Here is a 25,531-nt window from a genome sequence, read left to right on the forward strand (position 1 = left end):
TTCTGATTTTATTACCTTCAAGCTATATTAAATCATGAAACAATATCGTCCAACACAACACAGTGATAATAAAAATCAATGGCTACCTTGTAGGCAATTTTCACAATACTTGGTGCCCACTTGTCCAGCTCATAAACCCAGTTGGACAAAGTCCTGTAAAAAAGAGGAACAAAAATCAATATTGTCATTTTTATACCCAAAGCCACTGATATGGAATAAACGCTTCACCTTTAAATGAAGTCACATCTCTAAATGATATGTGATGGTGTGATCGTGGAACAGAGTTAATGATGGATGTGAGGTGAGGCAGTTTGAGGACATTTCTGGCCCTTGCACAAATCAATCACATTAACTTAAGCTTAAACAGCGCTGATGGCCATTTTCTCTATGTCCCACAGGGGCTTTTACAGACAGGAAGTCTCCGTGACATTAGTGGGGAAGGATATCCTTGCGCAGCCTAAATGTACATTAATGAGAATATAAAACACCCCCAACTACACAAATAATGTTACAAGATGCTCTGCCATCAGAGAATCAATGTAATCCAATCTCCAGCCAACCAGTCATGCATGATCAATATGACGACGGTTCAGTGGCCTGTGGCGTTGCCATATGTTGCCTAAAATGCAACATCACAAATCACTATCATGAATCACTCTTGTGTTTTCAGTCATTAGAAGTCAACTGAACTATGTGTAACAGTGTTTAGCTACTTAATGAAGCCATTACACCGCAAATCCTCTCAGGCAGCTCGCCTCATTACACCTCTTATCACGTTATTCACAGCTTGTTTGCTGGACTTACAAGAGCGGTACAATGATGAGGTATGGCCCGTTGAGCCTCTTGTTTCCATCAGATAAGTGATAAGTGCAATAGTCTGAATGGTCTTCCCCAGTCCCATCTCATCAGCCAGAATACCATTCAGGTTGTTGTTGTACAGAGACACCATCCATTCCAGACCCTGGATCTGAACAAAAGGCTTGTTATATGGCGGTAACTTCATATAAAATCATTACAAACAGACAACTAGAAAATGAGTTCATTGAACAACATGGGACAATACAGTAGACACAAATGGTGTTTCACAGCCGCTGAGTGGAATCAAAGCATGAATCCAAGTGCTCACTTAGTTCTTTCAAAAGGATAAACAGTCTCTCTGAAATTTTCTTTAAAACACTCCAGCAATCAGGTTGGGAAGAAAAGAAAAGTAGAAGAAAAAGGGGCTTGTTCTTCCTTTTGAAATCCATTACTGCACAAACTGGATAACAGATTCAAAACAAACCACTCAATTTTTTATATTTCCTCTCTGTGTGATTTCTTTCCAGCAGCCTCTTCCATTTCTAGAGTATAATCCCTAGAAATATAATTTAACCCTACACAGCTCTCTTCAGAGAAGATGGATTCTAAGTGTAATGTACCTGTGGAGGTGCCTGTTTAGTTTGGTTTAACTGTCCTTTACCTGGTACTGTTTGAGGGTCCCATTGATCAGTAGGGTGGACTGTTTCTCCACCCTCTCTATGACCGCGTGGGCCACTCCATAGTAAGACTGGGAGCTGGTCTCTCCTGCCTGAACACTGTGCTCATCATCCACATCCTCCTTAGCAGACCTGCAACACAGGGTCCAACATTAAAAGGGATAGTTCACTCAAAAATGTAAATATCTGTCTGTCATCATTTAGCCTACACTTCCTCATGTTGTTCCAAGCCCAAAAGACTTTCATTAATCTTCACAGCACAAATAAAGATAGTTTTTATATTCTTTCAGCACTTGTCTATCCATTAAAAGTTCAAGCACGAGAGTGAGTAATAGTGACAAGAATAATTTTAGGGTTTACTATCCCTATTACTATCCCCCGATTGAGAACCACTGCTTTAGAACACTGGTTTTGAAACTTATGAATCCATTAGAATCGTTAGAAGACAGAATCGCAATTCATATATGAACAGATTTTTACATGCACCCCTAGATTTCTCTTCCTCTTCTCTAAAGCAGAACAACATGGCCTTTACCCCTATGTTGCGTGTTCCCGGGGACATGGTTTATCTGGGTTCATGATGTAACAGACCTGGGAAGAAGCTCATTGGACCCCCTCACCAGCCGTTTTGGTAAGCATTAAACTGCTAGAATTTTAAAAGATGATATCTCCGTTTGCATTGAACTTTCAGTGCTGCAACGTTGCAAATATTGTTTATGCTCAAATAGCAACATTACACACTAACTTATGTTAAAAAAGTGAAATCACAATAAATCACCCTTAATAAAATTTAATAATATGAGAATTGGTTCCTAAACTTAAGTGTCTCAAAAATATTTATTTTGTGATGCTTGCAACAAGCAAGGTAAATCTGCACCTTTCACTAAATCAATTTGTCTAATATATGTAAAATAAATACATTAAAACTGGATGCACAACCCTTTAGAAATATACATTACACACAGACTGCAGTCTGTGGCCACTTGATTATTTCCTGTAAATTCACTGGTCAGCATGGCGCTATCAATGCAAAGGACATGAGTCCAATTTCCAGGGAAAATGTATAGAATGCAATGTAACATTGGATATCGTAAATGACTGAATTCTTCACAGCAAGAATTCAACAAGATGTTGGAAACAATCCATAGACATTGTGGTCAATGTTGACAAGATCTACAACTCCCCTTTGTTGGAAACTGGCAGAAACGTTCATTGAACCAGCTTGAAATGACATGCCTTGTTTTTTCACAAAAGATTCTACAGAGAACACTATGCAATCGGTGGCTGTGTTGACTGGCAGCCATATGCAAATAGGCTGTGCCATTCAAATGATGCTCCGTTTCTATTAAGACTTTTCCATCAGCCTGATCCACTGACACAAGGCAAAACAGATCTACAGATTTATGTTGTGAACCAGATGTTCTCTTCTGTTGCTATAGCCCATCTAGTTCAAGGCTGAACGTGCTGTGCAGGAGAGAATGTCAGCACATGGTTATTTCAGTTACTTCATCTTCCAGTCAGCTTGAACCAGACTGCCCATTCTCCTCCAACCTCTCTTATTGACAAGGACTTTTCACCCACAGAACTGCCTGCTCATGGGGTGCTTTTTAGTTTTCACACCACCCTCTAGAAACTCAAGAGACTGTTGTGTGTGAAAATCCCAGGAGATCTGCAGTTCCCTAGACACTGTAACCCCATCTGACACCTACAATCACTTCACGGTCTAAGTAACATTTCTTGGCTTTTCTCAGGTTTGAACCTCTTGACCATGTGTGCATCTTTTCATGCAGTGAGTCGCCATTACAATTGACTGATTAGATGTTTGTATTAAGAAGCAGTGTGAATGTAAAGCTAATGAAGTGCTCATTGAGTATATTAAGAGTAAAACTTGGTTAACACTTTCTAGGAAGCCCATATAAGGGTATTATTAAGGCATTATAATGAATGCACAACGCATTATAAAAAAAATTATGTTATATCAACTCATGAATAATCATAACAATTACAATACATCATAACACCTACGTATTTGTGGTTGTAAGTTTAAGAGTATGATTATTTATAACACACAATGAAAACCATATTAAATCTACTTTATTTTACAGTATAATGGACAGTATCTTGACATTGTTTATTTAAGATCTGAACAGAGTATTAGTATGCTCAAGAATGGTTGAATCTAGTATGGTAGAATAAGTTGACGTACTTACAAAGACACTTATAGTCAGTTTATCTGTTGGTTGACCATCAAAATAAAGTGTTAGCATATATTTACAGAAGCAGACATACTAATACTCCAATGACCGCTAGTTGATATGTAGTTGCAGATTTACTTATCAACAGCTGTCTAAAGGGTACCATCAATATAATCAAACTGATATTACAATAAAAATACTTCAAAGCAAATGTGTCATATTACACATTCATCTAATCTGATATCTGATCTTATGGCTGTTTGAGAGATTTTTTTTAATTATTATTTTTATTATTATTATTACAACTTATAAGTGGTCTTTGACCACTTTAAGTAAAGTAAAATAAGAAAAATGACAAGATACTTATAATACATTATAACTATGAAAAAAGTATAACATTGAATTTTAAAATGCATTATGCATTCATTATAATGCCTTAAGAATACCCTTTAATGTATTTTAAATACGGGCTGCATGGAAAGTGTTACCGAAAACTTTATCTAATTACAATTTGAGATGAATTGTGTTAACTACAAAACATCTACAGGTTAATTGAGATTAATTATTTTAATATTTTGACAGCTCTAGTAATCAAGAAGTTCAAAAGTCTGGGGAATTTAATCAAATTTAAACCAGTAAATAAACAAATTTAAAAAAAAAAAAAAAACTTCCCAACAAAGAAATTTAACTAAACTTTATGACAAAGAAGTTAAATTAAATGAAAATGAGAAATGCTGCCTTGGAAACCATCTGAAATAAGCTGGAAATAAGCTTAAGATATTTATATTTTATTTTAAGTTAGCATTTATTTTATTCAAGTAACAAAAATGTTTTTGATATCCTTAGTCTTAGTTAACTATGTTTTGAATCATCTCATATAATGGCCATCTGAAGTACGTGTTAAATACTTGCAGCTCAATTGCTTCTGTTATTAAAGTAAAACAGAGACAAAGTGATACAGTATACTGAATTTCCATTTTTTTGCTTTAATTGTTCAGCCGATTATATAATTCGCCATGAAAAAATAAAATCTAAAATCTGGAAAAGTGCTAAATAGAAGCATTTTCAAAACAGGACTTTTGAACCCCACTATAATGTTCAGCAAAGGGTGAACTCCAGCTGAGGCATATGCTGACAGAAGTAAGAAATAAAAGAAGAACATAACAGCTATCGACACCCGAATCTTGCCATCCTACTTTTTTTGCACTCCAGCTTAACAAAGGCATTTTTTGCTTCGAAGTGAGAACAAGCAACATACTCTATGATGTGCTTGGCTGCCGTTTCAGATACTTCATCACTCTTGGGATCGATGGCTTTCTTTTCTTCCGATTCAGCTCTGGATGCCACCTCTTCATCATCCTAAAAGGGAGTTTTAGTGCATTACACTCATTTAACGCTCAATGATTTCATGACTTACACAATATAACAGCATAACTAAAAAAGAAAGGAGCTACTCAGGCAGATGCTAAAAAGACTTATGGGAGACAATTTATGGACGCAGAGAAAAGGATAGTATTGTGTGTAATTTTTGCACTTATGTGTGACTCACTCCACACCAAGGAGCTGTCAATGCTTAATGAGAATAAGAGGACACACAACTCATCTTCAAATTCCGAGCCACTCTCTTCGCTGTCTGACCGTGGAGCAACTTCATAGCTGTTTTAAAGGGCATAATGCACTAGTAAACACTCAAAGCCTTGGAATGGTTTATTGACAACACAAGCTCCAAAAAGGTGCTGGTTATCAAAGCTTTCCCTCACCCCCACAGTTAAATAAAAAAATATGCTCCAAAGCTGCCTTCTCTGTTGGATAGCTGCCTTTCATCTAATGATGCACTTAAAGGAATATTCTTGGCCAAACCCAAAACGTCTGGACACATGAAAATGCTAATTATAAATGAGCCTTTTAAACACTATTTTAAATGACTTTTTTAGTTTTACATGAATGATTACACAAACCAAAATTCTAAACAGTTTCTGGAATACGGAAAAACGGAAGCAGCGACAAATCTTTTCATCTCTATTGTGATGTATTGAGTGTAACAGATTATTGAAAAAGAAAAATGTATGACCTTTATGAGGTCAATTAAAAAAAGAAACATATTCACAGGTGAATTGTTTACAATAAGATCTATAACATGATTTATTTTTAATGCAGACTTAAATATTATCAATACATTTACTTCTAATGTTATTGCAGTGAACTACAGTGTTTATCTTGTCTCGTCAAAGGTTTTATACTTTGTAATGCGATATTCTTCTTAGCAGAAGCTTTAAGATGATACACATGTACGGTCATTTCAATTTCCATTATATTTAATGTCCCTGCATTTAATTATTTGTTCTTGTTCCTTTCAGTGAGCAACATTTCAGTGAATCCTTTCGTCATTTCCTTCACAACTCACTTCTGCAAACTTCACAGCTCAATACAAGTGACGGGTCATATTTTTATGGAAATGTTTTCAATTACCGGACACACAGAGGATGCAATGTAAGGGAAGCTTACCCAGGGTTCATCTCGAGCCAGGCCTCTAACTGACTGGACTTGGGGGCATCTGTCCCCTGCAGCACTTTCCCCGTCTCAGTCTGAATGACTTTGACTGGCAGCTCACTCATCTGGCTGGTCTCATCTATGAGCTGCACGAATAAGTAAGCATAAAAGCAGCTTTTCTGTGACAAGCTGTGTTTAGATTAGGTTTGACAGTGAGTTTACTGGAGGGACATACAGCAGTTGGTTTTTCACGTTTCCTCTGCTTTCATTTTTGCAGCAATTTATTTACCTCTCCATCAGGCCCGATGGCTCCCATTCCTTCAGCATCACAAGCTTCCTTCTGAAGGTTACAGATGAAAGAAATAAACAAGCATAGAGTGTCTGATGATCACAGAAATATCCTAAAGTTACTGACTGGAGTTGAGTGAAATAAACTGTAAGGAACTGAACCAAATCAAACATGTTTAAAATAACAACATCAATCTACATCATAAGCGATTGGACGGTTTCTCACACCTTTTTCTTCTTTCTCTTCCTCTTCTTCTCCTTGGCAGCTTGAGCAGCCTTGTGTTCATAGACAAGCTCAGTCAGGTTGGCCACGTATTCATCTGTCTGTTGAAGAAGGTAAGCCAGACGCTTGTCCTTCTTCTGATCAATTAGCTTCCTGTAACCTTCTTCATCCTCAGCCTAGTGAAAACAGATGGAGAGCCTGTGAGGACTTTTAAGGAAAGCCTCTTCCCTAAAAGCCTTGAAGGGATTTAGTTTATTTATATTTCCTATATATAATTTCAATATATTTTAAACAATATACAGGCATAATATTTTTATTACAACATGTTTTTTTTTTTTTAAGAATTAATTAATTTAAGAATTAATGTCGAACAAAAGAAAAATCACCAATTGGGCAATTTTTTTCAATAACTAGACTGTGTGATGTGCTGTATGCTCCTTTTGAAATGAAGTCAGCAAGAAGATGTTAAAAAATAAGGTGTCTATGATGCTGGAAACATACTATGTTTAATATCATTGTATACCAAGTATATCCAGGGCCGCTGCTGGCCAAATGGGTGCCCTAAGCAGGACTGTATTGTTGTGCCCCCCTTCCTCAAATATGTTGAAAAAAAAAAACTACTATATGGGTGAAAATATAACTTGAATCAAATAAAAAAAGTAAATAAATGAATAACTTGTATTATTCACAAATGACAACTGTAGCTCTCGACATTTACTTATGGCTATACATTTATTATGACATTTAATCATTTATTTTATAGTCCCAAGCCTTCAGAAATCATGCAAAAGAAAATTAAGTAGTTTTACTATGATAAAACCATGGTTTATTTTTGTAAGGGCTGTGGTGTCCACATGTTTTTTGTTGAAGAAATTATAGAGGCTGTGTCATCTATAACAAAAAGGTGGCCAAAAATGAAAGATTAAGTGAATATTTGAATGAAATGTTTGGCCAATGGCCTAAACAAGGATTTGATCGTCCTGTAAGTGTACAGTAGCAGCAGCAATTACCCTTTGGCTCCCTTTGCAGGTTTTTATTATAACAATGTTAAGTACATAAATTGTTTATTTAGTATTAGCCTACATTATGTGTTTTTAACAGTGTTATTAACCAATCATTATTATCTCATTGTTTTTATATAATGCATTTAAAGTTTTTAGTTTTTATAACAACAACAACAACAAAAATATTTCAGTATAGTAATGCTTCTTTGTAAATTAATATTTGAAGTAACAAAACCATGGTTAATTTGCTGTTACCATGGCTACAAGAATGATGATTTTTTTTGGTGTTATTATTGTTAAAACCAAGACAAATTTTCGTAAGGGAACCTGGAAAGTCAGGGAGAATATTAGATACGTTGGTGGTGGGGAAATGATTTCTGACATTAAAACTCGTTATGAATGTCAACAGCCAAAAAAAAAACATTTCACAGGAATGTGCCTGAAAGTGATGCACGGGCCTCGCTTTTACCTAAATTTACAATTTATTTTTATATAAAAAATGCATTAGGTGAGCATTGTAGTTGACACATAAATTAACACATTAAAGTTGTTTTTCTGACTGTAAGTCTTTCTCTTCAAATACTTTTCAAGTGTATTTTCAATTCTCTGTGCCTGATTGCTGATGTCTTTTAACCGGGCATAGATGTCCATCCATCAATTATGAACATTCAGCCGCAAACATGAGGTGCAAGCGGTTGCGAGCGCAGATGGGGGAATGGCGCATGTTTACTTTTTTTTATTTTTGAGCAACTGAGATGGTGCCCCGCTGGGAGTTGGTGCCCTACGCAAACTGCGTACTCTGCATATAGGGAGCGGCGGTACTAAGTATATCATACCATTAGTCTCCTCATCCTCTCTTTCTCGATTCTTTCCGTCTCCTTCTTCTGCTCTCTCTATGTGTTGGTGTGCCATGTTGCGATGGCTTTAGACAGCTTTTGGATTTTTCCAGAGATGGATCTGTGATATTCCTTGAAATCTTTTGCATGCTGCAGAATGCTGTTGAGATACTCCTACAACAAGAAGAGAAAAACACAGCATGAATCGAAGAGCAAAATCTGGAGTTTGGTGTTGGCAATATGTTTAGATTTTTTTAAACAAAGTCACATATATTGTAAAATATAGTTATAATTTAAAGTAACTGTGATGGAAAAGACAAATATTTAGCACCAGTACTCCTGTCTTCAGTGTTACATGATTCTTCAGAAATCAGTAAAATATGCTAAACTGGGGCTCACGAAACATGTCTTATTATGAACATTTCACCAGTTACATTTGTTTTTCAGATTTCTTTGCCAAAGAGAAGGTTCAAGAGAACAGCATTTATTTGAAATATTTCTTTTTTTTACATTACTAACCCTACTTAAGAGCACCAGTGTCCATGCTAATCAAGGTCTCGAATTATAATCTAATAATAATATAATATTATAATATGAATATATAGTTCATAATTTCAAACTTGCTACTTAAAGATTTTTGTGTGAATGCTGCCTTTGTGTGTTAAAAAAAATCATTCTGTGCTTAGAGTTTTAACTGCACAAACTGTTATTGTCAGACTGAAATACTTAGAGACATGTTTAAAAAAAAAAACCTTTAGACATCTGTTTCTAACTCTAGGCACTCTCAGAAGGTCAGACAAAGTGTCAACTATTACACACTGCCAGGAGGAACATTTTTCACTTTTTCTGGTGTTTAGGTTGAAGATTGTACTTCCTCGTTTTTGCCACACCATGACTTTTCAGGCCAAGGATATTTGATTCCTCTTGATAAGACTCCTCTAAAAACAGCTTTATCATTTAGTCAATATGTAAGCACATAAACTGTGTAAATGAGCCTTTTGCTGTGGGTGCCTGTTTGTTGTTTTTTGTTAGTATATTGAGTCTATTTAGTCGATTGAATTGATTACACTTGGTACAATAATCATTCATTGATCACCTTGTTTTTCTGGCGGTGCTTCCTCTCCTGCTCAATCTTTTGCTGCTTCTCTAGTTTCTCTGTCATGCGAGCTTCTCTAAGTGTCTGTCTCTTGCTGCGCTTGTAGGCTTTGGAGTTCAGGGCCGTCTCCAGAGTTGTGTCTCGGCGCATACAGGCTACAACATCGAGCATCAACTAAAAAAAGAAAGAAAAAAAATCATCATAGTCATCTGTGGCAAAATGCATTAAGCTAATGAGCTTCATCAAATGATAATCATATTCTGATGCATTTCACACATTCTTTTTTTCATAATTGTTGCTAAATACAGCAGAAAAGGCTGTGAATTGTGAAGGGACTGTGTGCTACAAATACAACATGAGCTCCCTCTAATGGTGAGTTTCACTGTCCTGCAAAAATAAATATTCCTAGCACAACTTCAGACACTAACACCAACCACACAATGGGAATAGGACAAAGCTCAATGGAACCTATAAATCAAAAATATGCACATGGCTTATTGTAAATGATTCTATTTATTGTTAAAAAACAACAAACGTAAGTGTTTCCCAATTTATGAGTGATTTATGAGCAATAAATTACTGGAAATATGCATTTATGAAGATTGTATTAGTTGTGTGCAGCATAAGTGAGAATTATTTGAGTACTTTATTAATAGTGTTATAATTTATGACATTTATTTGTCACTTATTCCTGAATTAATTATATATAAGAGTAACAAGGGTTTAGAAATGCTTTTACACCATTTTCAAGGAAGGTTTCAATTAAATGATATAATATCATGTAGTGTAACCATCAATAAAAAAGACATAATATAAAAATAACATATTTATAGACGTGAGTATACACATCTGAATTGTTTGCATCACATGATGTTAATACAGTATTAATAAGCAATGGATGAGTTTAAAGAATATGCTAAACTATTCTAAAAAGGTTTTTAAGAATTAGTTTGTCTTCATTATGATATCAGGACAAAAATATAAAAATGTTATTAAATAGCACTTTTATACATAATTATAAAATATTCATTTTTATAGAATAAAAACATCCTCATCACAGAAATTGCTGTAATTACTTTTTTTAAGAAATAAATAAATATGACAAAAAATTAGTGCCATGTCAATAACCCACCTGCTGCTGGAAGTTGAGCAGTCTTAAGGCCTTCAGCTCCACGGTAGCTTTAGTCCACAGATCAGGTGGCAGCGATCCTGGCAGATTCTCCAGCTCCTGAATTCTGTGAGCAATCCTGGCCTGAAGACTTTGAACACAAATGAAAAGGACAGTATATGTATATTTATAATGGTCATTCAGTTAAAATATCAGAGCAGGAACCGTCAATCAAGCACAGATCTGTTTTATCAGATTTATTGTTGAATAGAGATGTCCTTATTAAGACAGTGTGGTGTCCCTGGGCACTATACCTCAAAAAGGTGATTTCTCAAATCAAATGTAATTTATTAACTTGTCCAACTACCGTATTTTTCGGACTATAAGTCACACCTAAGTTTAAGTCGCATCAGTCCAAAAATACGTCCTGACAAGGAAAAAAACATATATAAGTCACACTGGACTGTGAGTCGCATTGGCCCAAGTGCCCTTATGGATAATCCGGCTCTGTCTGAAGGTGAACTTCCTAGGCATTAATCAATTTTAGTTACCTTAGAGTTCTCCAGAAGTCTAAATCACCTGCAAGATCTGAACCTTTCACTCCATAAAAAAATAGATAGTACAGACCGGGAAAGAAACAACAACAACAAAGAAAAAAAAAACCTGGTGACCTCAAGGTACATCAAACAATCAACACATTCCTGTTGCTTCAGACAGTGCAAGCCAGTCTAATCACCAAGTTCTAAGGAACTATCAGAAACCTCAGGCGGTTACTCACTGTCCACTAACATTAACTAACATTCATGATTAGAGCATGTTTCGGAAATGACACACATATTACCGTAACCGCGAGTTTCATCTGCTCAGCTGCAAATATTAACAATGGTGTCAATTTTTCCATACCATTTTGCCATACCAATAATGAACGAACTAGTGGATTTTGCAAAACCTTTGCAGCTCGGATTTCACAGGATATTTCAGTGTTTTGTTGTTTTTACAGTCTATGCTCTGTAGCACAGTTCAACCAGGCCTTATTTTTTGTATTCCGTGAATGGAATTTATTAAAATGAGTGAAATTATTACTTCACAATATCTGGAAAAAGCACTGTAGTCCAAATGAGCTGTAATTGTTGTAAATGAGCTGTAATTCAGCAACAAAACTAGAGGCAAGTCGTGGCCTAGTGGTTAGAGAGTTTGACTCCTAACCCTTGGGTTGTGGGTTCAAGTCTCGGGCTGGCAATACCACGACTGAGATGCCCTTGAGCAAGGCAACGTACCCCCAACTGCTCCCCGGGCATAAATGGCTGCCCACTGCTCCGGATGTGTGTTCACGGTTTGTGTGTGTTCACAGCTGTGTGTGTGCATTTTGGAAGGGTTAAATGCAGAGCATGAATTCTGAATAGGGTGACCATATGCGCCGTTCATACGGGACACATTCCAGTCAGGATTTTAATAATGCCTAAAGCCTGGTTCACACGGGAAGATTTTAAAATTGTCGGCCGATTTTCCAAACCTGAGAGACCCCACACACGGCGATAAAAAATCACGGGTCTAACAGTTTTGGTCGTACAGTGTGTGTACACATTTTGTACATGATTTTGTTTCCCGGTACTTCCTCGCCGCCTCGTCACCTCGCTTTCTGATTGGCTACACGCCACAGTCCACAGGCTGCGTGATTGTTTGTCCTCGGGGGCACCACACACGAGAAGAAATCGGGTCAAATTAATCCAACATGTTGGATATCCCCGATTTGAGATCGGAGCGGTCCCGACGTCCTACCGAGCAGAGGAGAGCAGTCTTAACACACCACACACGGCAGGAATATCTGATCAGATTATTTTACGATAATCGGAGCATCCTTAAGATTGTCGAAAGGTGTCAATCGGGGCTTAAATCGTCCTAATTATCCTGCCGTGTGAACCAGGCTTAAAACATCCAGAACAGTTTGGCCAATAACATGCAGGTATTGTACATAATCGACCAATCGTGCGGCTGCATGTAAGATCTAGAGGGAACGATCAAAGCGATGCAAATATGTGCACGTGTTTGTACGTTCGATTGACTTGAAGCATCGCTGCGCACAAATCCAAAAAAACCCAAAGTGCGCTACAATGCTTCAAGTCAAACGACCGAGCAAACACGTGAAAGCGATTCGAAAGCATAAGGAGCCGTCTGCTCTGCTCTTTATAGCTCTCGTGAATGTTACACAACGATCAACCTGCACAGTGCAAATAGCCAAAACCTGGATATTTTAGGCAATATTAAAATCCTGGCTGGGACGGCACATATGGTCACCCTAATTCTGAGTATGGGTCACCATACTTGGCTGAATGTCACTTTCACTTTTCAAAATATTCCAGCAAAATTAATATAAAGCAGGGTCATTCTGTTTCAACTCAACCAGAAGTTCCTGGCTCAAATTATTGATTTTGCTAATATTTTTTTCTGAAGAAAGATAAACATGTATAGTGATGAAAGCCAAAATATTAAATGTCATGGACATGGATTAATATTTACTGAGTACTCCGCTTTTTTGTAGAGGGGTGTCAAAATGGCAATTTTCACCTGAGATGCAGAGCCAAATTACAGGGGGATAAAAATGTAGAAATTTATTGTAGAAAAAAAAAAATTGTCTATTCATAAGATTCTATATTTGAATAAGCTTAAGTGATAATTGAAAGAAACTGTGTTCATTTTAACAAATTCTAAAGATGAATTCAGGTTGAATCCAGATCTCATTGAGGTCCCCATATCTCTGGGATTGAACTATATAGTACCTACAAAATGAAGACTCTTAAAGAAAAGTTTCTTAAAGACTAAAATCGAAAATCATATTGCAATATCTTTAATACTTCTTGAGTTACAGACATGCAAACTTTGGAAAAATAATATTTATTGCACTCAAGACATTCATGTTCAATGCAGCTTGTTTTGACAGAAGCAAGATACATTTCTAGTTTGAATATTATTTGTTCATCAGACTTTCCTCTTTAAAAACAAAATAAGTATCATATTTTTTCCAAAAGTGTCCCACATTTGGTTTTTGACAATGAAAATGTGAACAATTTAATGATTTTCTCCTGGAGCCATAGTAAAACTACAATATGTCTGGAACTGAACCATATAGAGCCTTAAAAATAAAGATACCAAAAAAGTTTGTTAAGACCCAATATCTAAAAGGGCATTAAGATATATTTAATACTTTTGTAGTTGCAGGCCTGCAAACTTTGAAGAAAAAACTTGAAAAATTGCTCTTTCCCCATTTTTGAATGGTCACCATTGGCACACAATGCTACAAAGATTGGTAAAGTCAACAGATTTTACGAATAGACCTACCAATCTCAGTTTAAAAGTAACATAATGATGCTGCCATCTTTTTGATGTCATTTTTAACCCCCTGTAATCTGGCTCTGAATCTCAGGTGAAAATTGCCATTTTGACACCCCTCTACAAAATAGTAGACTACTCAGTAAATATTCATCCACAACATTGAATATTCTGGCTTTCATCGTGTTTATCTTTCTTCTGAAAAAATATATAAATGTAAAATTTACATTTACATTTAATCATTTAGCAGACGCTTTTATCCAAAGCGACTTACAAATGAGAACAATAGAAGCAGTCAGGGCAACAAGAGAACAACAACAGTATACAAGTGCCATGACAAGTCTCAGTTAGTCTAGTATAGAATGTATAGGTAGGTGTTTTTTTTTTTTAATTAAAAGACAAGAAAAGACAAAGTGCTAGTGTTAGTTGGTTAAGTGCAGGCGAAAAAGATGAGTCTTTAGCTGTTTCTTGAAAATGAGTAAAGACTCAGCTGTACGAATTGAGATTGGGAGGTCATTCCACCAGCTGGGCACAGTCCAGGAAAAGGTCAGTGAGAGTGATTTTGAACTTCTTTGGGATGGTACCACAAGGCGTCGATCACTTGCAGAGCGCAAACTTCTGGAGGGCACATAAGATTTAACCAATGAGTTTAGGTAAGTTGGTGCCATGCCAGTGGTCGTCTTGTAGGCTAGCATCAGTACCTTGAATTTGATGCGAGCAGCTACTGGTAGCCAGTGTAACCTGATGAGGAGAGGAGTAACGTGAGCTTTTTTTGGCTCATTGAAGACAACCCTCGCTGCTGCATTCTGGATCAATTGCAGAGGCTTGACAGTACATGCAGGAAGGCCCGCCAGGAGAGCATTACAATAGTCCAGTCTGGAGAGAACAAGAGCTTGGACAAGAAGTTGGGTTGCTTGCTCTGACAGGCAAACCTGCAGGACCGGGTAGTTGTAGCAATGTGGTCTGTGAAGCTTAACTGATGATCCAACACAACTCCTAGGTTTCTAGCTGTCCTCGAAGGAGTAATGGTTGATGAGCCCAGCTGTATAGAGAAGTTGTGATGAAGCAATGGGTTAGCTGGAATCACCAGGAGTTCTGTCTTCGTAAGTTTAAGCTGGAGGTGATGGTCATTCATTCAGCTAGAGATGTCACTCAGACAGGCTGAAATGCGAGCAGCTACCGTCGGGTCATCTGGTTGGAATGAGAGGTAGAGTTGGGTGTCATCAGCGTAACAGTGATAAGAAAAGCCATGCTTCTGAATGACAGATCCTAATGATGTCATGTAGATTGAGAAGAGAAGTGGTCCAAGTACTGAGCCTTGAGGAACCCCAGTAGCAAGGTGGTGTGACTTTGAAACATCACCCCTCCAAGACACACTGAAGGATCTGTCAGAGAGGTAGGACTTAACCCACAGGAGTGCTGTTCCAGAGATGCCCATCTTTCTGAGGGTGGACAGGAGAATCTGGTGATTAACAGTGTCAAAAGCAGCAGAAAGGTCCAGTAAGATGAGTACCGAGGATTTTGAAGCTGCTCTTGCTAGTCGCAGGGCTTCAGTAACCGAGAGCAGAGCAGTCTCAGTTGAGTGGCCACTTTTGAAGCCAGATTGGTTGCTGTCCAGGAGGTTGTTCTGTACAAGGAACATAGAACTGGTTGAACACAGCTCGCTCAAGTGTCTTTGCAATGAATGGAAGAAGGTATACCGGTCTGTAGTTTTCAAGAAGCGCTGGATTTAGAGATGGTTTCTTGAGCAGTGGGCTTACCCGAGCCTGCTTGAATGCTGAGGGAAATGTTCCAGAGTGAAGAGAGGAGTTGATAACGTGAGTAAGCGAAGGTATGACCGAAAAAGAGATCGCTTGAAGGAGGTGAGTGGGGATCGGATCAAGTGGACAAGTAGTAGGATGATTGGACAGGAGAAGTTTGGAGACGTCCATCACGTATAAAGAGTCTTAGCCCCTTTAATTGCAGTGACAAAGACAAAGACATTAGAAGACGAAGACATTTGAGACATCTGAGGTAAGATCATAAACTAAAAACAATTCTGCAAAACTGTAATTCATGACCCCTTTGACCAGTGTAGATTGCTTGGTGTAGATTAAGTTGAATTGAATTACTCATTACATACCAGTATTCCCTCTCTTGCAGGAGTTCAACAGGGTCCAGACCCTGAGGCTTCTGAATCGGCGTGATGCGATTCTGTTTCTGTTGAAGCTGGATAATGAGGGAGGGCTGGCTTGGTCCTGGTGGTGGTGGTGGCTGAGGTTGTGCTTGGGAGGTGAGGGAGGTACTGGGCACAGGTTGGCCAGTGTGGGCCAGCCGGGGGAGCTGGAGAGGGTCTGCCGCTGGGAGATGGGACCAACAGCTTCTGTGGAGTGCTTGGGGTCTCTGAGCCTTGGCCTGACAATAAAGGAGATGCTCTTTGCGAACGTCTTGTGAGATTTATCAAAATGTCATGTCTGTGAAAGAAATGCTCATGTTGCCAAAAAGCATTAAGCTTCCAGTGATACATTACGCTGTTGTCAGTACAATCAATAGAATGCGCCATTATGAAATGGCATAAGTACTCTTATATTTCAGAAGCCCATTGTCGTCAGGATGTTTGATCATACTAAAAGAGTTCATCAAGGCTGTTGCTGAAGGTTTTAAAACAGTTCAAAGCACACTGTGAACAACTGACGTCCACCTCTGAAACAAAAAATCTTTACAAGGACTCATATGACCCATTCCAAGCCAAATTCAATGCCTTTAAAGAAACTTTTTAAAGGGCATGCATTCCCTCAATGAGAACATAAACACGAGATAATTCAAGCGCATGTTCAGAAGAAAAAGTTCTGGATCTTTATTTCTGGCAGGAAGGGCACAATCAATCAGTAGTTGAACCTGCCGTGAGGGCATGCAACAGTCCATAGTCATTTCATATCGAGCAAAAAAATGCAGTGAAAATGTCAATTGACCTGAGGTGATGCATATCATCTTACACAAGCACAGTCAATTAGCAGCAGTGGATTACAATTAAACCAAGCTGACTCACCAATCAAGCTCACTTGAAAAGAAGAGATGAACAATGAACTTTAATTTGTGAGAACTTCAGTGTCTTTTCAATAAAGATCTTACAATCCACAAATTAATTCACTGTCATTTGAAAGCATGTTGGCGAGGTGATTTAACCTCTGTAAGGTCGCCCCTTGGTAAGTTTTTTATCATTTTCAAAGTTGTACTTATATAGAGCATTTATATGTGCACAAGAATATACATAAATCTGAATTTGCTCCTATTTAATCAGTATCTGGAGCCAATACAACACATACAAACATCACATACAAACATAAAAGAAATGAACAAATCGATATACAGCACTGTAAATGTCTCATTTTCAAAAAGGTTACTGGCTTACATTCACAATTAACCTTTGCCATTTTAATGGACATATATGAGATGATTTAATTCAATAAGTACAAGCAGCACAATAAAGCTCAAAATATGCTGATTACCATGTGATTACCTAGTATACAGCAATATGCCAAAACCATGTAAACATCTTCTTTAGACTTAACCAGAATATGTATCTTGGAATTGGAAGACAAGGGGCATACCTTAAGATTTTCTCTTATTTCTTATTTATTAGAATTCTTATTTATGTCTTAAATAAAATCTAAATATTAGTGAAAAATGTAAAACTGGACATCTGATCTGAGACGCTGGACAGCAACTAACTGATATAAAAAGTTAAAGCACTAAAATAACTGAAACTAAAATTTAAATAACAAGAAATATTAACAACACAAAAACAAATAAAAATGATAACAGCACAACAAAATGACCAAAAAAAAATTCAAGCTGAAAATATAAAAATAAAAACTTAATTCAATATATTCAATGTCCCATGACATGAAAATGTCACTTTATGAGGTTTTTTAATATTAATATGAGTTTCCCTAGCCTGTTTATGGTCCCCCAGTGGCTAGAAATTTCGATAGGTGTAAACCAAGCTCTGGGTGTCCTGCTCTGCCTTTGAGAAAACGAGAGCTCAGAGGGCCGATCTGGAATCTTCCCCTTATGCCGTCATAAAGGGAAAGGTTACCTCCCCTTTCTCTGCTTTGCCCGCCTAAACATTTACATTTAATTCAGTCACAATGTCAGCACAGGCGTTACAAACAGACTCTTACGATATGGATTCGACAGCACCGCCACAAACAGTGAGTAACAGTGTTCATTAATGCCTGATCTGTGATCAGTGATTTCTGATGTGTAGCTAAATATTCAAGTTCACACAGACTTTCTTTCTAAATCATTTAATACTGTTTATGCATCAGTGAAACAAGCCAGTGACTAAACGATCAACTTCACATTGTTTCTCTTAGTAGCATAGCATGAAACAAATCTGTTATCTAAACTGTGATTAAACTACAGAGAGCGATCAAAGAACACTTCCTTTATTTTGTTCGGAGCTGTCAATCTCACATGGCGAGTATAGCTGCACACTTGCTCAAACTGCCGTTATAGTGAATGATTCTGTTATGCTGCACAACGAAGCTCATACTGTATTCATGTTGATATTGTGTTTGCTGTTAGTGGTAATGAAAGTATTTTGTGAAAGAAAATGTGTTGCAATGACGAGATCACTGCATTCACACGATAAACAGACTTTGTCTACTCAATGCTCATCACTGCGGCCTTTCATGTGATGGGAAACAATCTAAAAAATAATGCTATAATCAACACTTCCACGATTCGTTAATCTCGACAGCTGTAATAGTAAAAGAAACCGCAGAAAAAGTATTAGAGAGGGGTTCCACATGTAATACGAATTTCGAATGCAAAGATGTCAGCCAATCACAACAGTCGGCGTTTACTCTGATTGAGTCTCACAGCAGTCACGCCCCTTCAAACAGAGCATTCAAGCCAGAGGACTAAAATCAGGATATAAAATGCCTTTTATTTGTACATTTTAAATGTAAAAATCATACTAACAATATAATTACACCTCAGGAAACATTTAAAAAAAAGCATTTTAAAAAAGAAAATAAAACCACATCGTGGGACCTTTAAGTAATACTATGATAATGTACAAATTATTCTTAACTTTAAAATAGAAAAATAGTCACTTTAAAAATTTTTTTTTTTTTTTTGCCCAACTATGGAAGTCAATGGGGACCAACAACTGTCTGGTTCTTCAAAATTCTTCAAAATATTTTCTTTTGTTTTTAACATAAGAAAGAAGCCTATACAGGTTTGGAAAAACGTGAGGATAAATAAAAGATGGGTAAAAAAAACACGTCATCTGGTGGAATGAAGAGATGCAACTGCTTTAAGAATAAATACATCCCACACTCACCTTCGGGCCAGGGTTTTGGCCCAGAACCGATATGAGTCTTCATGGCTGGAGAGGGACATGGGCCCGTTGCAAGCCCTCCATGAGGCACTGGCATACCTAGCAAAACAAAAATAGATTTATGAAATGCCAAAAAAGAATTACAAAAAAGTGTAACTAACATGACGACCAAATTCATACAAAATATCATCAGTTGCATTCAGGCTTTAAAACACTGCAAAAATAAAAGCACAAGAGAAAATTGCACTACTGTAATTTGGACCTAAGGAAATTAGACTACTAACAACAAAATGACCATAAGCATATTCACCTGGAGGTCTATTGTAGGGGCCAGTGTTGATGGGCTGCTGCTGCATGGTAGGAAGGCTCCTCTTGCCCTGCACAGCTAACTGTAGATTCTCAGGTAGAGGCTGTCCACGACCCAGGATCTTGTATGCCAGGCCCTTAGTTGCTGTAGCTGGACTGGGCTAAAAGCAGAATGACCCCTAGTCTGCTGTCCCATTCCCTGTGGATCCATGGGCATCATGGGTGACTGACCCTGAGACATTTGTGGTGGGGTTGGCCCTCCTCCTGACATAGGGCTGGGCACATGTTCCGGAACCTGGCCCATTGGCGAGGGATGAGGGGACATGTAGCCTAAGAAGCAAAAAAGGCAAGATTTATGTAGTTTATTGCTATCAAAGGTGCCATTCTTTTGATATTTTGTCTTTTTCTTTCTGTAGAATAAACCAGTTTTTCGTAGAAAAATGGAGGCCTCAATTACTGTGATTGAAAAATGTACTGATATTGATCAAAAGTACAGTGTACAAATTTTAATTTTCAAAAATTATGGTGTGGCCACATTTACTGTGAAATTTTGCTAAATCCATTTTGATGGGAATCCGCATGCTTAGAAGTTCTGAATAAGAGTGAAAATGTTCCCCATAAATTACCATGTTGACTGAAAGAAAGCTGCTTGGTTTAAAAGAGACTTCTGTATAACCTATGCTTCATGTATCTCTCTACATTACTGACAATGGACCTTTTTTGCCACTGAATTAAACTTTAGGCTACCATCAACAAATATAAATAAACATTTATACTGCATTTTTGTTCAACAATCCATTACTGTTAATTGCAGAATATTTAATTATGAACATTTAAAGATACATTTAGAACAGTAAAAGGTACAGATCAGAGAAAATCTTGGTGTGGAGAAAGCAAAGTACAAAAGATTTTACATATTACCATATGAGGATAATCAGTGTAACATAAAGGCAGCCCCAAAGATAAGTGCACAAAAAATAAATGAATCAATAAATAAACACTGTGAGACAATTGCCTTAATTACTTCCTTCAGTGGCGGCCGGGACTACAATTATGGTTAAAATTATAACCTCTGGGTGCTTTGTTATTATATTGTGGCCAATATGTAATTGTACCTTGACTGTGTTGATCCATGGGGCTCTGTGGAGGACCCATGCCACTGTGCAGGGATCTCATTCCCATCCCCTTCATCTGGCCGAAGTGCATATCGTCTCCCATCCCCTTCTCATGCATTCCCTCCATAGGCTGAATAGAGGCAGGACATTAGTCATACATGCTGCTGGCAAACTGGCAACTTCAAACATACTGTTTAAAAAAATGAACCTGCAACAGGAGCCTTTAGATTTATTTATAGCGTTTTTCTGTTTTTGCATGTACTGGACAACTATTGATCTATTTTTATAAAACCAGTGCCAAAAGCCATCCATTACCTTATGCATTGGGTGCATGTCCTGTGAAAAGTCTCCAGCCCCTTGGCCCTGCATAGCATGCAGGACACTTGGAGGCCCTGGGCTGGGGCCCATCATACTGTGTACAGAGCCAGGAGAGGGGCCGGGTCCAGGGCTTGGCCCTAGGATGGGCCCCGGAGACAGGCCAGCACCTGGTGAGGGACCAGCATGGGACATCCCAACTGGTGGCTCATTAGGGGTGGACATCTATTGATTGAGAATCTGTGGTAAGGAAGGGGAAAAAAGGTTGGACCTACTGTAAATGACAGATTCTCACGTTTCTACAAATTCTAAAGATTATTTGACTCCCAATTTACAGTATTTTTCAAAATAGTAAAAATAAAATGTATATACATTAAGTCAAGACATTTTATGAAAAAGATGGTTCAAAGCCACAATAGCGTTGCTCTAAAACTTAATATTAATAAATTATATCAGACTGTGACAAGCTGCTACATTGTTTACCAAAACTAATTAACCAGAAGAATTCAGTTAATTCTAATTATTAATATAGCTGCAAGCAGCAATTACAGGGCCAAGCACTACAGAAGCAAGCCTCAGACTAACTGCAGGAATGAGTAATTAAAACCATTTTAAGATTATTTTAGTCCAAATGGCTCATAAATCATAAATACCACCACTAGTAATATGATTTCTTTTGACCAATAGGTGGCGCTGTTACCAAATTAATGTGGCTTGGTCAGTGTGAGGTGACAATGGCGCATACAAAGTTTGGTATCAATATGTCAAATATTTGCAGAGATACAGACTCAGATGCAGTTTGGAACTATGCCTTCAAATTTGTAGTGGCGCTGTAAAAAAAACTGTTTCGTTTATTGACACGAAATCCATAACTTTTTGTCACCACAGTCTGAAAATCATCTGACTCAATTTTGGTTAAAATCTAACCAATGGTTGATGAGAAGTAAAAAAAAAAAAAAAAGTAGGTTAACAAAATAAATCAAAATGGCGGACGAGAAGTTTGTTAATAATAACTTAATAATTAACGGTTAATGAATGGTTTTTTGCTCTCCTAATAGGTGGCGCTGTTACCAAATGAATGTGGCATGGTCAGGTTGAGGGGTTAATGGTAGATGTAGATGCAGTTTGGCACTTGGCCTATAATTTGTAGCAGCGCTGTACGCTGTATACGAGAACAGTTTCGCTTAACGACACAAAATCCATAATGTTTTGTCTCCACAAAATCATCTGACTTGATTTTGGTGAATATTTGGTGAATATTGGACAAATGGTCGAGTAGGAGGACTTAAAAAAATTACGTCTGAGGGAAAATTGGTATCTATGTTGACCCAAAGAAGTCTGGCATCTTTCCAGCAAATTTGTTGACATGCTAAATGAGAACCGTTTTGTATATCAACACAAAATCCATAACTTTTTAGCCAGCATGATCTGAAGATGATCTGAGTCAAATTTAATGAAACTTCAATAGACTAATGTAAGCTAAAGTTATTTGAATTTTTATAAATGTAATAATTTTTGACCACAAGGTGGTCTCAAACCTTTTGAGTTACATCAGGGCATAGTGTCAAAGATGCTTACCGATTTTCTTAACCATCCGTCAATGTGTTCATAAATTAAAGTATTTTATGACAAAATTCAAAAAGGCCGATACCCAAAATGGCTGACATGGGAAAATTGGATATCATTTGACTTGGCAAGATGCATTGAATCTAATGAGTTATGTCATTTTTGGCCCAACCATTCAAAAGTTATGAGCAAAAATATGCATTTTCATATCTCCTGACTAGGTGGCACAGTGACGAAATGCAGCAGGTAGTCTCAGATCATCCTTGTTATAACACACAACAAGTTTGGTCTCAATATGTCTAACCGTTGTGGAGATATAGCCTCACATGCATTTTTACATGCTTTTCGTAGAATTCTTTCAAGTGTTATTCTAGAACGGTTGGACGAATCAACTTGAATTCCATAACTTTTGCCAGCATGGTCTGAAGATAATCTGGTTAAATTTTGTGACAATCGGTGCAACGGTCTAGGACGGCTTTGAAAAAGGAGTAACAATTAAACAATTACGAACAATTAAAAATAGCAAAAAAACAAAAACTTGCTATTTCTGAATTTTGGAGTTAATTCAACTCGGCAAGAGCCAACGATTCAGAGGAAAAAAGATTTTAATTTTCTGGCTTATGGTTCAAGTTATTAGCGTAAATATGAGTGTAACTTTGGACAAGTAGTGGCGCTAGAGAGTTTGGGTTAGAGACTCAAAATTTGGGATGATGACTTTTCTATCAGTGTGACTTTTCTATGGGTATGCTTTTCCAAGCGGTCCTATGGGCTTCCATAGACATGCAGTGGAAGAAGAAGGAAATCACGCTAATGGATACGGTGCTTGGCCCCTAAATATATATGAAACTTTGCACAACATCTGTTGCCTTTTATTAAAAAATAAATAAATAAAAATAAAAAACAATAAGCCAAGAGAGGCCACGCATGTGGCATTGTCTCTTGTGGTTTATAGCATCATAATTTATAAGTAACCTGAAACCAAGTTCTGTCATAATAAGGAAATATATGCAGGTGTATGATGATTTTTCAGGATCCACATTTTGAGTAATGAATTTCAACATCTATTTCCTGCCCTGGACAACAACATTTTAAATTTTAATTTTCCATGACTGTGGAAACCCTGATACTTATTATATGAGTTAGTACAAAGAGGAAAAAAGCAATTCAATTCATTTATTAATTTTTTATAAATAAGTTGCATTAATATTCTAATATCACTTTATTATTATTATTATTATTATTAATAATAATAATACTAATAATAGTAAAAATAATAAACACAGTTAAAATAAACAAATTATTAAACAAGTTATATTCTTTTTGTAATATTGGTTTATTGTTATATTGCTTTATTATTATGGCTGGTATTTTTTTTTATTAAGAAAAGGAGGAAAAAGTATAAATACGATCTCCCGCTCATATATGGAGAAACATACAAAGACTCTGCAGAAGATCAATTCACGCAGTGATTCACATGGCGGGAGTGGGCGGACACGTGATCGGCTCGGAATGCATTTTCAATGTGCACATTAAATTTTGCTACATTCATTGCGGGACATTGAATGAAAATGCAATCGTAAGTGTCTTGACTGTGAGTGTTAATGCATTTAAGAAAATTTGCATTTAAATGATAATTTTGCCACAGTTTTTGCTTGAACATGTTAGACATATCTAATCATTTCTGTAATGCATTTTCATTTTGCAACTTATAAAGCGTTAAAATTAGTATTCATTTTACATATTAAAACTGGTGTATGAAATGGCAAATTAAAATTATGTAATTTAATTTCCACTAATGCACTAATGCAGGCCTATGGTTACTGTCAAAGCAGAATGACGAAAACTTTTAAAAGCAATTGATAATTAGGAGTGTCCAACGTCACCCGTAATGTTATAAGAAAAAAAGAATTTTATTTATAAAAATTATTTAATTAATTAAAAAGGGAATAATTGCAATTCATAAATAAATGCACATCTAGTGCGGCGCAGTGCTGTAATTTGGAGAGAGTTGCTCTGATGGGATCATGGCTTCCTCGAGCTGCTGTCATGACTGTCTCCTCGCGCCATTGCAGTTTCCTGAGATCTCAAACTTTCTGGGACCTTCCCACAACGGTGCAGTACCAATTCACGTTTATTAACAGCTCTTTCGTTTTCCTGGCATTACAAACAGTTTTGTATTCTTCGATGAGCAGTTTAATCATCTGATTTTATGCTGTCAAAGTAAAAAGCAAGCATGCAGTAAAATCCCCCTGTCTAATATAATTGAGCAGCAGCTCGCTAACCGTCTGTACAGTTGTTAGCATGCTAGCCCGCTACATTTCACTGAACTATTTAGGGGCGTGGCCTTTCAAGTGCACTTTCACTTCGCACTCGCAGCAGCGAAAGTGCTGGAACTTCTCGGCCGTCTTCTGGGGCATTTGGGGACGCACGCTTCAAAATGATCACGTTTTCACACAGTCACAGAACTGAATAAGTTGTATTCACGCCTGCTGCAGTCCCTATGTATATAAGGAGTTTTTTGTCTGTAACTACAAAACGGAAGAACTGACGGGTTCTGTGCTTTGCATATGCATTGGTTACAAAAGCATGTTGTTTGCTGAACAATGCATTTTATTGGCTGTGAAAAACACGTGTGATGAATGAAAATGTGTCTCATACTTAAATTAGTGTTTAACAATAATTAACTAAATGTTGGATATATACTCCCGAAAATATATAACTCCTCTGCCTCAGATTTGTTCATTTGGAGGGCTGTACCTGATTGGTCCCCATCTCTGAAGCCCTAATCGTATCCATTTTCAACAACAAAAGCTTCTTAATTAGAATAGCCTATAAAAGTGAATCTGAACTACAATTTC

General features: G+C 37.1%; 1 pseudogene; it reads right to left on the reverse strand.

Annotated features, from left to right (window-relative positions):
• Positions 1–32: 32 nt before the first annotated feature.
• LOC132140495 (probable global transcription activator SNF2L2) lies at positions 33–21,332 on the reverse strand (annotated as a pseudogene).
• Between the last annotated feature and the right edge of the window lie 4,199 nt (positions 21,333–25,531).

This window comes from Carassius carassius, chromosome 5 (genome assembly GCF_963082965.1).
Source record: "Carassius carassius chromosome 5, fCarCar2.1, whole genome shotgun sequence".
Taxonomy (NCBI): domain Eukaryota; kingdom Metazoa; phylum Chordata; class Actinopteri; order Cypriniformes; family Cyprinidae; genus Carassius; species Carassius carassius.